Below are 19,602 nucleotides of genomic sequence, written 5' to 3' on the forward strand. Positions count from 1 at the left end.
CCAAAGAAAGAAATTGTATCGAGCTGCTCACCATCCTCGCGCCCTGTGGTGCAACAGATGTCCCTTTCTCCAAAAAATGTACTCAATGGGACCGTAATGTTGCAACCACTGCCAAGTTGACCTGCTGTGAGGAAAAAACGAGTTAGTACATTTCAAACATGAAAAAGGTCATTTTAAAATTAACATGAAAAACCAAAATTCCAAAAGTATAAAACACAAAAAAATGCTTACCACAGAAAGAAATTGTATCGAGCTGCTCACCCTCCTCCCGCCATGTGGTGCAACAGATGTCCCTTTCTCCAAAAATGTACTCAATGGGACCGTAATGTTGCAACCACTGCCAAGTTGACCTGCTGTGAGGAAAAAACGAGTTAGTACATTTCAAACATGAAAAAGGTCATTTTAAAATTAACATGAAAAACCAAAATTCCAAAAGTATAAAACACAAAAAAATGCTTACCACAGAAAGAAATTGTATCGAGCTGCTCACCCTCCTCCCGCCATGTGGTGCAACAGATGTCCCTTTCTCCAAAAAATGTACTCAATGGGACCGTAATGTTGCAACCACTGCCAAGTTGACCTGCTGTGAGGAAAAAACGAGTTAGTACATTTCAAACATGAAAAAGGTCATTTTAAAATTAACATGAAAAACCAAAATTCCAAAAGTATAAAACACAAAAAAATGCTTACCACAGAAAGAAATTGTATCGAGCTGCTCACCATCCTCGCGCCCTGTGGTGCAACAGATGTCCCTTTCTCCAAAAAATGTACTCAATGGGACCGTAATGTTGCAACCGCTGGCAAGTTGACCTGCTGTGAGGAGAAAACGAGTTAGTACATTTCAAACATGAAAAAGGTCATTTTAAAATCAACATGAAAAACCAAAATTCCAAAAGTATAAAACAAAGGAAGAAATTGTATCGAGCTGCTCACCCTCCTCCCGCCCTGTGGTGCAACAGATGTCCCTTTCTCCAAAAATGTACTCAATGGGACCGTAATGTTGCAACCACTGCCAAGTTGACCTGCTGTGAGGAAGAAACGAGTTAGTACATTTCAAACATGAAAAAGGTCATTTTAAAATCAACATGAAAAACCAAAATTCCAAAAGTATAAAACAAAGGAAGAAATTGTATCGAGCTGCTCACCCTCCTCCCGCCCTGTGGTGCAACAGATGTCCCTTTCTCCAAAAATGTACTCAATAAGACCCTAAAGTTGCAACCACTGCCAAGTTGACCTGCTCTGAGGAAAAAACGAGTTAGTACATTTCAAACATGAAAAAGGTCATTTTAAAATCAACATGAAAAACCAAAATTCCAAAAGTATAAAACAAAGGAAGAAATTGTATCGAGCTGCTCACCCTCCTCCCGCCCTGTGGTGCAACAGATGTCCCTTTCTCCAAAAATGTACTCAATGGGACCGTAATGTTGCAACCACTGCCAAGTTGACCTGCTGTGAGGAAAAAACGAGTTAGTACATTTCAAACATGAAAAAGGTCATTTTAAAATCAACATGAAAAACCAAAATTCCAAAAGTATAAAACAAAGGAAGAAATTGTATCGAGCTGCTCACCCTCCTCCCGCCCTGTGGTGCAACAGATGTCCCTTTCTCCAAAAATGTACTCAATGAGACCCTAAAGTTGCAACCACTGCCAAGTTGACCTGCTGTGAGGAAAAAACGAGTTAGTACATTTCAAACATGAAAAAGGTCATTTTAAAATCAACATGAAAAACCAAAATTCCAAAAGTATAAAACACAAAAAAATGCTTACCAAGGTAGAAATTGTATCGAGCTGCTCACCCTCCTCCTGCCCTGTGGTGCAACAGATGTCCCTTTCTCCAAACATGTACTCAATAAGACCCTAAAGTTGCAACCTCTGCCAAGTTGACCTGCTGTGAGGAAAAAACGAGTTAGTACATTTCAAACATGAAAAAGGTCATTTTAAAATCAACATGAAAAACCAAAATTCCAAAAGTATAAAACACAAAAAAATGCTTACCAAGGTAGAAATTGTATCGAGCTGCTCACCCTCCTCCTGCCCTGTGGTGCAACAGATGTCCCTTTCTCCAAACATGTACTCAATGGGACCCTAAAGTTGCAACCTCTGCCAAGTTGACCTGCTGTGAGGAAAAAACGAGTTAGTACATTTCAAACATGAAAAAGGTCATTTTAAAATCAACATGAAAAACCAAAATTCCAAAAGTATAAAACAAAGGAAGAAATTGTATCGAGCTGCTCACCCTCCTCCCGCCCTGTGGTGCAACAGATGTCCCTTTCTCCAAAAATGTACTCAATGGGACCGTAATGTTGCAACCACTGCCAAGTTGACCTGCTGTGAGGAAAAAACGAGTTAGTACATTTCAAACATGAAAAAGGTCATTTTAAAATCAACATGAAAAACCAAAATTCCAAAAGTATAAAACAAAGGAAGAAATTGTATCGAGCTGCTCACCCTCCTCCCGCCCTGTGGTGCAACAGATGTCCCTTTCTCCAAAAATGTACTCAATGAGACCCTAAAGTTGCAACCACTGCCAAGTTGACCTGCTGTGAGGAAAAAACGAGTTAGTACATTTCAAACATGAAAAAGGTCATTTTAAAATCAACATGAAAAACCAAAATTCCAAAAGTATAAAACAGAGGAAGAAATTGTATCGAGCTGCTCACCCTCCTCCCGCCCTGTGGTGCAACAGATGTCCCTTTCTCCAAAAATGTACTCAATGGGACCGTAATGTTGCAACCACTGCCAAGTTGACCTGCTGTGAGGAAAAAACGAGTTAGTACATTTCAAACATGAAAAAGGTCATTTTAAAATCAACATGAAAACCCAAAATTCCAAAAGTGTGAAACACAAAAAAATGCTTACAAAGGAAGAAATTGTATCGAGCTGCTCACCCTCCTCACGCCCTGTGGTGCAACAGATGTCCCTTTCTCCAAAAATGTACTCAATGGGACCGTAATGTTGCAACCACTGCCAAGTTGACCTGCTGTGAGGAAAAAACGAGTTAGTACATTTCAAACATGAAAAAGGTCATTTTAAAATCAACATGAAAAACCAAAATTCCAAAAGTATAAAACAAAGTAAGAAATTGTATCGAGCTGCTCACCCTCCTCCCGCCCTGCGGTGCAACAGATGTCCCTTTCTCCAAAAATGTACTCAATGGGACCTTAATGTTGCAACCACTGCCAAGTTGACCTGCTGTGAGGAAAAAACGAGTTAGTACATTTCAAACATGAAAAAGGTCATTTTAAAATCAACATGAAAACCCAAAATTCCAAAAGTATAAAACACAAAAAAATGCTTACCAAGGAAGAAATTGTATCGAGCTGCTCACCCTCCTCACGCCCTGTGGTGCAACAGATGTCCCTTTCGCCAAAAATGTACTCAATGGGACCGTAATGTTGCAACCACTGCCAAGTTGACCTGCTATGAGGAAAAAATGAGTTAGTACATTTCAAACATGAAAAAGGTCATTTTAAAATCAACATGAAAAACCAAAATTCCAAAAGTACAAAACACAAAAAAATGCTAACCACAGAAAGAAATTGTATCGAGCTGCTCACTCACCTCCCGCCCTGTGGTGAAACAGATGTCCCTTTCTCCAAAAATGTACTCAATGGGACCGTAATGTTGCAACCACTGCCAAGTTGACCTGCTGTGAGGAAAAACGAGTTAGTACATTTCAAACATGAAAAAGGTCATTTTAAAATCAACATGAAAAACCGAAAATCCAAAAGTATAAAACACAAGAAAATGCTTACCACAGAAAGAAATTGTATCGAGCTGCTCATCCTCCTCCCGCCCTGTGGTGCAACAGATGTCCCATTCTCCAAAAATGTACTCAATGGGACCGTAATGTTGCAACCACTACCAAGTTGACCTGCTGTGATGAAAAAACGAGTTAGTACATTTCAAACATGAAAAAGGTCATTTTAAAATCAACATGAAAAACCAAAATTCCAAAAGTATAAAACACAAAAAAATGCTTACCAAGGAAGAAATTGTATCGAGTTGCTCACCCTCCTCCCGCCCTGTGGTGCAAAGATGTCCCTTTCTCCAAAAATGTACTCAATGGGACCGTAATGTTACAACCACTGCCAAGTTGACCTGCTGTGACGAAAAAAAGAGTTGGTACATTTCAAACATGAAAAAGGTCATTTTAAAATCAACATGAAAAACCAAAATTCCAAAAGTATAAAACACAAAAAAATGCTTACCAAGGAAGAAATTGTATTGAGCTGCTCACCCTCCTCCCGCCCTGTGGTGCAACAGATGTCCCTTTCTCCAAAAATGTACTCAATGGGACCCTAAAGGTGCAACCTCTGCCAAGTTGACCTGCTGTGAGGAAGAAACGAGTTAGTACATTTCAAACATGAAAAAGGTCATTTTAAAATCAACATGAAAAACCAAAATTCCAAAAGTATAAAACACAAAAAAATGCTTACCACAGAAAAAAATTGTTTCAGCTCCGCACCCTCCTCCCGCCCTGTGGTGCAACAGATGTCCCTTTCTCCAAAAATGTACTCAATGGGACCGTAATGTTGCAACCACTGCCAAGTTGACCTGCTGTGAGAAAAAAACGAGTTAGTACATTTCAAACATGAAAAAGGTCATTTTAAAATCAACATGAAAAACCAAAATTCTAAAAGTAAAACACACAACAAAATGCTTACCAAGAAAGAAATTGTATCTAGCTGCTCACCCTCCTCCCGCCCTGTGGTGCAACAGATGTCCCTTTCTCCAAAAATATACTCAATGGGACCCTAAAGTTGCAACCTCTGCCAAGTTGACCTGCTGTGAGGAAGAAACGAGTTAGTACATTTCAAACATGAAAAAGGTCATTTTAAAATCAACATGAAAAACCAAAACTCCGAAAGTATAAAACACAAAAAAATTCTTACCACAGAAAGAAATTGTCTCGAGCTCGGCACCCTCCTCCCGCCCTGTGTTGCAACAGATGTATCTTTCTCCAAAAATGTACTCAATGGGACCGTAATGTTGCAACCACTGCCAAGTTGACCTGCTGTGAGGATAAAACGAGTTAGTACATTTCAAACATGAAAAAGGTCATTTTAAAATCAACATGAAAAACCAAAATTCCAAAAGTATAAAACACAAAAAAATGCTTACCAAGGAAGAAATTGTATCGAGCTGCTCACCCTCCTCCCGCCCTGTGGTGCAACAGATGTCCCTTTCTCCAAAAATGTACTCAATGGGACCCTAATGTTGCAACCACTGCCAAATTGACCTGCTGTGAGGAAAAAAACGAGTTAGTACATTTCAAACATGAAAAACGTCATTTTAAAATCAACATGAAAAACCAAAATTCCAATAGTATAAAACACAAGAAAATGCTTACCAAGGAAGAAATTGTATCGAGCTGCTCACCCTCCCTCCGCCCTGTGGTGCAACAGATGTCCCTTTCTCCAAAAATGTACTCAATGGGACCGTAATGTTGCAACCACTGCCAAGTTGACCTGCTGTGAGGAAAAAACGAGTTAGTACATTTCAAACATGAAAAAGGTCATTTTAAAATCAACATGAAAAACCAAAATTCCAAAAGAATAAAACACAAAAAAATGCTTACCAAGGAAGAAATTGTATCAGTTCCGCACCCTCCTCCCGCCCTGTGGTGCAACAGATGTCCCTTTCACCAAAAATGTACTCAATGGGACCGTAATGTTGCAACCACTGCCAAGTTGACCTGCTGTGAGGAAAAAACGAGTTAGTACATTTCAAACATGAAAAAGGTCATTTTAAAATCAACATGAAAAACCAAAATTCCAAAAGTAAAAAACACAAAAAAATGCTTACCAAGAAAGAAATTGTATCGAGCTGCTCACCCTCCTCCCGCCCTGTGGTGCAACAGATGTCCCTTTCTCCAAAAATGTACTCAATGGGACCGTAATGTTGCAGCCACTGCCAAGTTGACCTGCTGTGAGGAAGAAACGAGTTAGTACATTTCAAACATGAAAAAGGTCATTTTAAAATCAACATGAAAAACCAAAACTCCAAAAGTATAAAACACAAAAAAATGCTTACCAAGAAAGAAATTGTATCGAGCTGCTCACCCTCCTCCCGCCCTGTGGTGCAACAGATGTCCCTTTCTCCAAAAATGTACTCAATGGGACCCTAATGTTGCAACCACTGCCAAGTTGACCTGCTGTGAGGAAAAAAACGAGTTAGTACATCTCAAACATGAAAAAGGTCATTTTAAAATCAACATGAAGAACCAAAATTCCAAAAGTATAAAACACAAAAAAATGCTTACCAAGGAAGAAATTGTATCGAGCTGCTCACCCTCCTCCCGCCCTGTGGTGCAACAGATGTCCCTTTCTCCAAAAATATACTCAATGGGACCGTAATGTTGCAACCACTGCCAAGTTGACCTGCTGTGAGGAAAAAATGAGTTAGTACATTTCAAACATGAAAAAGGTCATTTTAAAATCAACATGAAAAACCAAAATTCCAAAAGTATAAAACACAAAAAAATGCTTACCAAAGAAAGAAATTGTATCGAGCTGCTCACCATCCTCGCGCCCTGTGGTGCAACAGATGTCCCTTTCTCCAAAAAATGTACTCAATGGGACCGTAATGTTGCAACCACTGCCAAGTTGACCTGCTGTGAGGAAAAAACGAGTTAGTACATTTCAAACATGAAAAAGGTCATTTTAAAATTAACATGAAAAACCAAAATTCCAAAAGTATAAAACACAAAAAATTGCTTACCACAGAAAGAAATTGTATCGAGCTGCTCACCCTCCTCCCGCCCTGTGGTGCAACAGATGTCCCTTTCTCCAAAAAATGTACTCAATGGGACCGTAATGTTGCAACTGCTGGCAAGTTGACCTGCTGTGAGGAGAAAACGAGTTAGTACATTTCAAACATGAAAAAGGTCATTTTAAAATCAACATGAAAAACCAAAATTCCAGAAGTATAAAACACAAAAAAATGCTTACCAAGGTAGAAATTGTATCGAGCTGCTCACCCTCCTCCTGCCCTGTGGTGCAACAGATGTCCCTTTCTCCAAACATGTACTCAATGGGACCCTAAAGTTGCAACCTCTGCCAAGTTGACCTGCTGTGAGGAAAAAACTAGTTAGTACATTTCAAACATGAAAAAGGTCATTTTAAAATCAACATGAAAAACCAAAATTCCAAAAGTATAAAACAAAAAAGAAATTGTATCGAGCTGCTCACCCTCCTCCCGCCCTGTGGTGCAACAGATGTCCCTTTCTCCAAAAATGTACTCTATGGGACCGTAATGTTGCAACCACTGCCAAGTTGACCTGCTGTGAGGAAAAAACGAGTTAGTACATTTCAAACATGAAAAAGGTCATTTTAAAATCAACATGAAAAACCAAAATTCCAAAAGTATAACACACAAAAAAATGCTTACCAAGGAAGAAATTGTATCGAGCTGCTCACCCTCCTCCCGCCCTGCGGTGCAACAGATGTCCCTTTCTCCAAAAATGTACTCAATGGGACCTTAATGTTGCAACCACTGCCAAGTTGACCTGCTGTGAGGAAAAAACGAGTTAGTACATTTCAAACATGAAAAAGGTCATTTTAAAATCAACATGAAAATCCGAAAATCCAAAAGTATAAAACACATGAAAATGCTTACCACAGAAAGAAATTGTATCGAGCTGCTCATCCTCCTCCCGCCCTGTGGTGCAACAGATGTCCCTTTCTCCAAAAATGTACTCAATGGGACCGTAATGTTGCAACCACTGCCAAGTTGGCCTGCTGTGAGGAAAAAACGAGTTAGTACATTTCAAACATGAAAAAGGTCATTTTAAAATCAACATGAAAAACCAAAATTCCAAAAGTATAAAACACAAAAAAATGCTTACCAAGAAAGAACTTGTATCGAGCTGCTCACCCTCCTCCAACCCTGTGGTGCAACAGATGTCCCTTTCTCCAAAAATGTACTCAATGAGACCCTAAAGTTGCAACCACTGCCAAGTTGACCTGCTGTGAGGAGAAAACGAGTTAGTACATTTCAAACATGAAAAAGGTCATTTTAAAATCAACATGAAAAACCAAAATTCCAAAAGTATAAAACAAAGGAAGAAATTGTATCGAGCTGCTCACCCTCCTCCCGCCCTGTGGTGCAACAGATGTCCCTTTCTCCAAAAATGTACTCAATGGGACCGTAATGTTGCAACCACTGCCATGTTGACCTGCTGTGAGGAAAAAACGAGTTAGTACATTTCAAACATGAAAAAGGTCATTTTAAAATCAACATGAAAAACCAAAATTCCAAAAGTATAACACACAAAAAAATGCTTACCACAGAAAGAAATTGTATCGAGCTGCTCACCCTCCTCCCGCACTGCGGTGCAACAGATGTCCCTTTCTCCAAAAATGTACTCAATGGGACCTTAATGTTGCAACCACTGCCAAGTTGACCTGCTGTGAGGAAAAAACGAGTTAGTACATTTCAAACATGAAAAAGGTCATTTTAAAATCAACATGAAAACCCAAAATTCCAAAAGTATAAAACACAAAAAAATGCTTACCAAGGAAGAAATTGTATCGAGCTGCTCACCCTCCTCACGCCCTGTGGTGCAACAGATGTCCCTTTCTCCAAAAATGTACTCAATGGGACCGTAATGTTGCAACCACTGCCAAGTTGACCTGCTATGAGGAAAAAACGAGTTAGTACATTTCAAACATGAAAAAGGTCATTTTAAAATCAACATGAAAAACCAAAATTCTAAAAGTACAAAGCACAAAAAAATGCTAACCACAGAAAGAAATTGTATCGAGCTGCTCACTCACCTCCCGCCCTGTGGTGCAACAGATGTCCCTTTCTCCAAAAATGTACTCAATGGGACCGTAATGTTGCAACCACTGCCAAGTTGACCTTAGTACATTTCAAACATGAAAAAGGTCATTTTAAAATCAACATGAAAAACCAAAATTCCAAAAGTATAAAACACAAAAAAATGCTTACCAAGGAAGAAATTGTATCGAGCTGCTCACCCTCCTCCCGCCCTGTGGAGCAACAGATGTTCCTTACTCCAAAAATGTACTCAATGGGACCGTAATGTTGCAACCACTGCCAAGTTGACCTGCTGTGAGGAAAAGACGAGTTAGTACATTTCAAACATGAAAAAGGTCATTTTAAAATCAACATGAAAATCCGAAAATCCAAAAGTATAAAACACATGAAAATGCTTACCACAGAAAGAAATTGTATCGAGCTGCTCATCCTCCTCCCGCCCTGTGGTGCAACAGATGTACCTTTCTCCAAAAATGTACTCAATGGGACCGTAATGTTGCAACCACTGCCAAGTTGACCTGCTGTGAGGAAAAAACGAGTTAGTACATTTCAAACATGAAAAAGGTCATTTTAAAATCAACATGAAAAACCAAAATTCCAAAAGTATAAAACACAAAAAAATGCTTACCAAGAAAGAACTTGTATCGAGCTGCTCACCCTCCTCCAACCCTGTGGTGCAACAGATGTCCCTTTCTCCAAAAATGTACTCAATGAGACCCTAAAGTTGCAACCACTGCCAAGTTGACCATCTGTGAGGAAAAAACGAGTTAGTACATTTCAAACATGAAAAAGGTCATTTTAAAATCAACATGAAAAACCAAAATTCCAGAAGTATAAAACAAAGGAAGAAATTGTATCGAGCTGCTCACCCTCCTCCCGCCCTGTGGTGCAACAGATGTCCCTTTCTCCAAAAATGTACTCAATGGGTCCGTAATGTTGCAACCACTGCCAAGTTGACCTGCTGTGAGGAAAAAACGAGTTAGTACATTTCAAACATGAAAAAGGTCATTTTAAAATCAACATGAAAAACCAAAATTCCAAAAGTATAACACACAAAAAAATGCTTACCAAGGAAGAAATTGTATCGAGCTGCTCACCCTCCTCCCGCCCTGCGGTGCAACAGATGTCCCTTTCTCCAAAAATGTACTCAATGGGACCTTAATGTTGCAACCACTGCCAAGTTGACCTGCTGTGAGAAAAAAACGAGTTAGTACATTTCAAACATGAAAAAGGTCATTTTAAAATCAACATGAAAACCCAAAATTCCAAAAGTGTGAAACACAAAAAAATGCTTACCAAGGAAGAAATTGTATCGAGCTGCTCACCCTCCTCACGCCCTGTGGTGCAACAGATGTCCCTTTCTCCAAAAATGTACTCAATGGGACCGTAATGTTGCAACCACTGCCAAGTTGACCTGCTGTGAGGAAAAAACGAGTTAGTACATTTCAAACATGAAAAAGGTCATTTTAAAATCAACATGAAAAACCAAAATTCCAAAAGTATAAAACAAAGGAAGAAATTGTATCGAGCTGCTCACCCTCCTCCCGCCCTGCGGTGCAACAGATGTCCCTTTCTCCAAAAATGTACTCAATGGGACCTTAATGTTGCAACCATTGCCAAGTTGACCTGCTGTGAGGAAAAAACGAGTTAGTACATTTCAAACATGAAAAAGGTCATTTTAAAATCAACATGAAAACCCAAAATTCCAAAAGTATAAAACAAAAAAAAATGCTTACCAAGGAAGAAATTGTATCGAGCTGCTCACCCTCCTCAAACCCTGTGGTGCAACAGATGTCCCTTTCTCCAAAAATGTACTCAATGGGACCGTAATGTTGCAACCACTGCCAAGTTGACCTGCTATGAGGAAAAAATGAGTTAGTACATTTCAAACATGAAAAAGGTCATTTTAAAATCAACATGAAAAACCAAAATTCCAAAAGTACAAAACACAAAAAAATGCTAACCACAGAAAGAAATTGTATCGAGCTGCTCACTCACCTCCCGCCCTGTGGTGCAACAGATGTCCCATTCTCCAAAAATGTACTCAATGGGGCCGTTATGTTGCAATTACTACCAAGTTGACCTGCTGTGAGGAAAAAACGAGTTAGTACATTTCAAACATGAAAAAGGTCATTTTAAAATCAACATGAAAAACCAAAATTCCAAAAGTATAAAACACAAAAAAATGCTTACCAAGGAAGAAATTGTATCGAGCTGCTCACCCTCCTCCCGCCCTGTGGTGCAAAGATGTCCCTTTCTCCAAAAATGTACTCAATGGGAACGTAATGTTACAACCACTGCCAAGTTGACCTGCTGTGAGGAAAAAACGAGTTGGTACATTTCAAACATGAAAAAGGTCATTTTAAAATCAACATGAAAAACCAAAATTCCAAAAGTATAAAACACAAAAAAATGCTTACCAAGGAAGAAATTGTATTGAGCTGCTCACCCTCCTCCTGCCCTGTGGTGCAACAGATGTCCCTTTCTCCAAAAATGTACTCAATGGGACCCTAAAGGTGCAACCTCTTCCAAGTTGACCTGCTGTGAGGAAGAAACGAGTTAGTACATTTCAAACATGAAAAAGGTCATTTTAAAATCAACATGAAAAACCAAAATTCCAAAAGTATAAAACACAAAAAAATGCTTACCACAGAAAAAAATTGTTTCAGCTCCGCACCCTCCTCCCGCCCTGTGGTGCAACAGATGTCCCTTTCTCCAAAAATGTACTCAATGGGACCGTAATGTTGCAACCACTGCCAAGTTGACCTGCTGTGAGAAAAAAACGAGTTAGTACATTTCAAACATGAAAAAGGTCATTTTAAAATCAACATGAAAAACCAAAATTCTAAAAGTAAAAAACACAACAAAATGCTTACCAAGAAAGAAATTGTATCTAGCTGCTCACCCTCCTCCCGCCCTGTGGTGCAACAGATGTCCCTTTCTCCAAAAATATACTCAATGGGACCCTAAAGTTGCAACCTCTGCCAAGTTGACCTGCTGTGAGGAAGAAACGAGTTAGTACATTTCAAACATGAAAAAGGTCATTTTAAAATCAACATGAAAAACCAAAACTCCGAAAGTATAAAACACAAAAAAATGCTTACCACAGAAAGAAATTGTCTCGAGCTCGGCACCATCCTCCCGCCCTGTGTTGCAACAGATGTACCTTTCTCCAAAAATGTACTCAATGGGACCGTAATGTTGCAAACACTGCCAAGTTGACCTGCTGTGAGGAAAAAACTAGTTAGTACATTTCAAACATGAAAAAGGTCATTTTAAAATCAACATGAAAAACCAAAATTCCAAAAGTATAAAACACAAAAAAATGCTTACCAAGGAAGAAATTGTATCGAGCTGCTCACCCTCCTCCCGCCCTGTGGTGCAACAGATGTCCCTTTCTCCAAAAATGTACTCAATGGGACCCTAATGTTGCAACCACTGCCAAATTGACCTGCTGTGAGGAAAAAAACGAGTTAGTACATTTCAAACATGAAAAACGTCATTTTAAAATCAACATGAAAAACCAAAATTCCAATAGTATAAAACACAAGAAAATGCTTACCAAGGAAGAAATTGTATCGAGCTGCTCACCCTCCCTCCGCCCTGTGGTGCAACAGATGTCCCTTTCTCCAAAAATGTACTCAATGGGACCGTAATGTTGCAACCACTGCCAAGTTGACCTGCTGTGAGGAAAAAACGAGTTAGTACATTTCAAACATGAAAAAGGTCATTTTAAAATCAACATGAAAAACCAAAATTCCAAAAGAATAAAACACAAAAAAATGCTTACCAAGGAAGAAATTGTATCAGTTCCGCACCCTCCTCCCGCCCTGTGCTGCAACAGATGTCCCTTACTCCAAAAATGTACTCAATGGGACCGTAATGTTGCAACCACTGCCAAGTTGACCTGCTGTGAGGAAAAGACGAGTTAGTACATTTCAAACATGAAAAAGGTCATTTTAAAATCAACATGAAAATCCGAAAATCCAAAAGTATAAAACACATGAAAATGCTTACCACAGAAAGAAATTGTATCGAGCTGCTCATCCTCCTCCCGCCCTGTGGTGCAACAGATGTCCCTTTCTCCAAAAATGTACTCAATGGGACCGTAATGTTGCAACCACTGCCAAGTTGACCTGCTGTGAGGAAAAAACGAGTTAGTACATTTCAAACATGAAAAAGGTCATTTTAAAATCAACATGAAAAACCAAAATTCCAAAAGTATAAAACACCAAAAAATGCTTACCAAGAAAGAACTTGTATCGAGCTGCTCACCCTCCTCCAACCCTGTGGTGCAACAGATGTCCCTTTCTCCAAAAATGTACTCAATGAGACCCTAAAGTTGCAACCACTGCCAAGTTGACCAGCTGTGAGGAAAAAACGAGTTAGTACATTTCAAACATGAAAAAGGTCATTTTAAAATCAACATGAAAAACCAAAATTCCAAAAGTATAAAACAAAGGAAGAAATTGTATCGAGCTGCTCACCCTCCTCCCGCCCTGTGGTGCAACAGATGTCCCTTTCTCCAAAGATGTACTCAATGGGTCCGTAATGTTGCAACCACTGCCAAGTTGACCTGCTGTGAGGAAAAAACGAGTTAGTACATTTCAAACATGAAAAAGGTCATTTTAAAATCAACATGAAAAACCAAAATTCCAAAAGTATAAAACACAAAAAAATGCTTACCAAGGAAGAAATTGTATCGAGCTGCTCACCCTCCTCCCGCCCTGCGGTGCAACAGATGTCCCTTTCTCCAAAAATGTACTCAATGGGACCGTAATGTTGCAACCACTGCCAAGTTGACCTGCTGTGAGGAAAAAACGAGTTAGTACATTTCAAACATGAAAAAGGTCATTTTAAAATCAACATGAAAAACCAAAATTCCAAAAGTATAAAACAAAGGAAGAAATTGTATCGAGCTGCTCACCCTCCTCCCGCCCTGCGGTGCAACAGATGTCCCTTTCTCCAAAAATGTACTCAATGGGACCTTAATGTTGCAACCACTGCCAAGTTGACCTGCTGTGAGGAAAAAACGAGTTAGTACATTTCAAACATGAAAAAGGTCATTTTAAAATCAACATGAAAACCCAAAATTCCAAAAGTATAAAACACAAAAAAATGCTTACCAAGGAAGAAATTGTATCGAGCTGCTCACCCTCCTCACGCCCTGTGGTGCAACAGATGTCCCTTTCTCCAAAAATGTACTCAATGGGACCGTAATGTTGCAACCACTGCCAAGTTGACCTGCTATGAGGAAAAAATGAGTTAGTACATTTCAAACATGAAAAAGGTCATTTTAAAATCAACATGAAAAACCAAAATTCCAAAAGTACAAAACACAAAAAAATGCTAACCACAGAAAGAAATTGTATCGAGCTGCTCACTCACCTCCCGCCCTGTGGTGCAACAGATGTCCCATTCTCCAAAAATGTACTCAATGGGACCGTAATGTTGCAATTACTACCAAGTTGACCTGCTGTGAGGAAAAAACGAGTTAGTACATTTCAAACATGAAAAAGGTCAATTTAAAATCAACATGAAAAACCAAAATTCCAAAAGTATAAAACACAAAAAAATGCTTACCAAGGAAGAAATTGTATCGAGCTGCTCACCCTCCTCCCGCCCTGTGGTGCAAAGATGTCCCTTTCTCCAAAAATGTACTCAATGGGACCGTAATGTTACAACCACTGCCAAGTTGACCTGCTGTGAGGAAAAAACGAGTTGGTACATTTCAAACATGAAAAAGGTCATTTTAAAAGCAACATGAAAAACCAAAATTCCAAAAGTATAAAACACAAAAAAATGCTTACCAAGGAAGAAATTGTATTGAGCTGCTCACCCTCCTCCTGCCCTGTGGTGCAACAGATGTCCCTTTCTCCAAAAATGTACTCAATGGGACCCTAAAGGTGCAACCTCTGCCAAGTTGACCTGCTGTGAGGAAGAAACGAGTTAGTACATTTCAAACATGAAAAAGGTCATTTTAAAATCAACATGAAAAACCAAAATTCCAAAAGTATAAAACACAAAAAAATCCTTACCACAGAAAAAAATTGTTTCAGCTCCGCACCCTCCTCCCGCCCTGTGGTGCAACAGATGTCCCTTTCTCCAAAAATGTACTCAATGGGACCGTAATGTTGCAACCACTGCCAAGTTGACCTGCTGTGAGAAAAAAACGAGTTAGTACATTTCAAACATGAAAAAGGTCATTTTAAAATCAACATGAAAAACCAAAATTCTAAAAGTAAAAAACACAACAAAATGCTTACCAAGAAAGAAATTGTATCTAGCTGCTCACCCTCCTCCCGCCCTGTGGTGCAACAGATGTCCCTTTCTCCAAAAATATACTCAATGGGACCCTAAAGTTGCAACCTCTGCCAAGTTGACCTGCTGTGAGGAAGAAACAAGTTAGTACATTTCAAACATGAAAAAGGTCATTTTAAAATCAACATGAAAAACCAAAACTCCGAAAGTATAAAACACAAAAAAATTCTTACCACAGAAAGAAATTGTCTCGAGCTCGGCACCATCCTCCCGCCCTGTGTTGCAACAGATGTACCTTTCTCCAAAAATGTACTCAATGGGACCGTAATGTTGCAACCACTGCCAAGTTGACCTGCTGTGAGGAAAAAACGAGTTAGTACATTTCAAACATGAAAAAGGTCATTTTAAAATCAACATGAAAAACCAAAATTCCAAAAGTATAAAACACAAAAAAATGCTTACCAAGGAAGAAATTGTATCGAGCTGCTCACCCTCCTCCCGCCCTGTGGTGCAACAGATGTCCCTTTCTCCAAAAATGTACTCAATGGGACCCTAATGTTGCAACCACTGCCTAATTGACCTGCTGTGAGGAAAAAAACGAGTTAGTACATTTCAAACATGAAAAACGTCATTTTAAAATCAACATGAAAAACCAAAATTCCAATAGTATAAAACACAAGAAAATGCTTACCAAGGAAGAAATTGTATCGAGCTGCTCACCCTCCCTCCGCCCTGTGGTGCAACAGATGTCCCTTTCTCCAAAAATGTACTCAATGGGACCGTAATGTTGCAACCACTGCCAAGTTGACCTGCTGTGAGGAAAAAACGAGTTAGTACATTTCAAACATGAAAAAGGTCATTTTAAAATCAACATGAAAAGCCAAAATTCCAAAAGAATAAAACACAAAAAAATGCTTACCAAGGAAGAAATTGTATCAGTTCCGCACCCTCCTCCCGCCCTGTGGTGCAACAGATGTCCCTTTCACCAAAAATGTACTCAATGGGACCGTAATGTTGCAACCACTGCCAAGTTGACCTGCTGTGAGGAAAAAAACGAGTTAGTACATTTCAAACATGAAAAACGTCATTTTAAAATCAACATGAAAAACCAAAATTCCAATAGTATAAAACACAAGAAAATGCTTACCAAGGAAGAAATTGTATCGAGCTGCTCACCCTCCCTCCGCCCTGTGGTGCAACAGATGTCCCTTTCTCCAAAAATGTACTCAATGGGACCGTAATGTTGCAACCACTGCCAAGTTGACCTGCTGTGAGGAAAAAACGAGTTAGTACATTTCAAACATGAAAAAGGTCAATTTAAAATCAACATGAAAAACCAAAATTCCAAAAGTATAAAACACAAAAAAATGCTTACCAAGGAAGAAATTGTATCGAGCTGCTCACCCTCCTCCCGCCCTGTGGTGCAAAGATGTCCCTTTCTCCAAAAATGTACTCAATGGGACCGTAATGTTACAACCACTGCCAAGTTGACCTGCTGTGAGGAAAAAACGAGTTGGTACATTTCAAACATGAAAAAGGTCATTTTAAAAGCAACATGAAAAACCAAAATTCCAAAAGTATAAAACACAAAAAAATGCTTACCAAGGAAGAAATTGTATTGAGCTGCTCACCCTCCTCCTGCCCTGTGGTGCAACAGATGTCCCTTTCTCCAAAAATGTACTCAATGGGACCCTAAAGGTGCAACCTCTGCCAAGTTGACCTGCTGTGAGGAAGAAACGAGTTAGTACATTTCAAACATGAAAAAGGTCATTTTAAAATCAACATGAAAAACCAAAATTCCAAAAGTATAAAACACAAAAAAATCCTTACCACAGAAAAAAATTGTTTCAGCTCCGCACCCTCCTCCCGCCCTGTGGTGCAACAGATGTCCCTTTCTCCAAAAATGTACTCAATGGGACCGTAATGTTGCAACCACTGCCAAGTTGACCTGCTGTGAGAAAAAAACGAGTTAGTACATTTCAAACATGAAAAAGGTCATTTTAAAATCAACATGAAAAACCAAAATTCTAAAAGTAAAAAACACAACAAAATGCTTACCAAGAAAGAAATTGTATCTAGCTGCTCACCCTCCTCCCGCCCTGTGGTGCAACAGATGTCCCTTTCTCCAAAAATATACTCAATGGGACCCTAAAGTTGCAACCTCTGCCAAGTTGACCTGCTGTGAGGAAGAAACAAGTTAGTACATTTCAAACATGAAAAAGGTCATTTTAAAATCAACATGAAAAACCAAAACTCCGAAAGTATAAAACACAAAAAAATTCTTACCACAGAAAGAAATTGTCTCGAGCTCGGCACCATCCTCCCGCCCTGTGTTGCAACAGATGTACCTTTCTCCAAAAATGTACTCAATGGGACCGTAATGTTGCAACCACTGCCAAGTTGACCTGCTGTGAGGAAAAAACGAGTTAGTACATTTCAAACATGAAAAAGGTCATTTTAAAATCAACATGAAAAACCAAAATTCCAAAAGTATAAAACACAAAAAAATGCTTACCAAGGAAGAAATTGTATCGAGCTGCTCACCCTCCTCCCGCCCTGTGGTGCAACAGATGTCCCTTTCTCCAAAAATGTACTCAATGGGACCCTAATGTTGCAACCACTGCCAAATTGACCTGCTGTGAGGAAAAAAACGAGTTAGTACATTTCAAACATGAAAAACGTCATTTTAAAATCAACATGAAAAACCAAAATTCCAATAGTATAAAACACAAGAAAATGCTTACCAAGGAAGAAATTGTATCGAGCTGCTCACCCTCCCTCCGCCCTGTGGTGCAACAGATGTCCCTTTCTCCAAAAATGTACTCAATGGGACCGTAATGTTGCAACCACTGCCAAGTTGACCTGCTGTGAGGAAAAAACGAGTTAGTACATTTCAAACATGAAAAAGGTCATTTTAAAATCAACATGAAAAGCCAAAATTCCAAAAGAATAAAACACAAAAAAATGCTTACCAAGGAAGAAATTGTATCAGTTCCGCACCCTCCTCCCGCCCTGTGGTGCAACAGATGTCCCTTTCACCAAAAATGTACTCAATGGGACCGTAATGTTGCAACCACTGCCAAGTTGACCTGCTGTGAGGAAAAAACGAGTTAGTACATTTCAAACATGAAAAAGGTCATTTTAAAATCAACATGAAAAACCAAAATTCCAAAAGTAAAAAACACAAAAAAATGCTTACCAAGAAAGAAATTGTATCGAGCTGCTCACCCTCCTCCCGCCCTGTGGGGCAACAGATGTCCCTCTCTCCAAAAATGTACTCAATGGGACCGTAATGTTGCAACCACTGCCAAGTTGACCTGCTGTGTGGAAAAAACAAGTTAGTACTTTTCAAACATGAAAAAGGTCATTTTAAAAACAACATGAAAAACCAAAATTCCAAAAGTATAAAACACAAAAAATGCTTACCACAGAAAGAAATTGTATCGAGCTGCTCACCCTCCTCCCGCCCTGTGGTGCAACAGATGTCCCTTTCTCCAAAAATGTACTCAATGGGACCGTAATGTTGCAACCACTGCCAAGTTGACCTGCTGTGAGGAAGAAACGAGTTAGTACATTTCAAACATGAAAAAGGTCATTTTAAAATCAACATGAAAAACCAAAACTCCAAAAGTATAAAACACAAAAAAATGCTTACCAAGAAAGAAATTGTATCGAGCTGCTCACCCTCCTCCCGCCCTGTGGTGCAACAGATGTCCCTTTCTCCAAAAATGTACTCAATGGGACCCTAATGTTGCAACCACTGCCAAGTTGACCTGCTGTGAGGAAAAAAACGAGTTAGTATATTTCAAACATGAAAAAGGTCATTTTAAAATCAACATGAAAAACCAAAATTCCAAAAATATAAAACACAAAAAAATGCTTACCAAGGAAGAAATTGTATCGAGCTGCTCACCCTCCTCCAACCCTGTGGTGCAACAGATGTCCCTTTCTCCAAAAATGTACTCAATGAGACCCTAAAGTGGCAATCACTGCCAAGTTGACCTGCTGTGAGGAGAAAACGAGTTAGTACATTTCAAACATGAAAAAGGTCATTTTAAAATCAACATGAAAAACCAAAATTCCAAAAGTATAAAACAAAGGAAGAAATTGTATCGAGCTGCTCACCCTCCTCCCGCCCTGTGGTGCAACAGATGTCCCTTTCTCCAAAAATGTACTCAATGGGACCGTAATGTTGCAACCACTGCCAAGTTGACCTGCTGTGAGGAAAAAATGAGGTAGTACATTTCAAACATGAAAAAGGTCATTTTAAAATCAACATGAAAAACCAAAATTCCAAAAGTATAAAACACAAAAAAATGCTTACCAAGAAAGAACTTGTATCGAGCTGCTCACCCTCCTCCAACCCTGTGGTGCAACAGATGTCCCTTTCTCCAAAAATGTACTCAATGAGACCCTAAAGTTGCAACCACTGCCAAGTTGACCTGGTGTGAGGAAAAAACGAGTTAGTACATTTCAAACATGAAAAAGGTCATTTTAAAATCAACATGAAAAACCAAAATTCCAAAAGTATAAAACAAAGGAAGAAATTGTATCGA

The sequence above is a fragment of the Schistocerca nitens genome, chromosome 10, assembly GCF_023898315.1.
Source record: "Schistocerca nitens isolate TAMUIC-IGC-003100 chromosome 10, iqSchNite1.1, whole genome shotgun sequence".
Lineage (NCBI taxonomy): Eukaryota > Metazoa > Arthropoda > Insecta > Orthoptera > Acrididae > Schistocerca > Schistocerca nitens.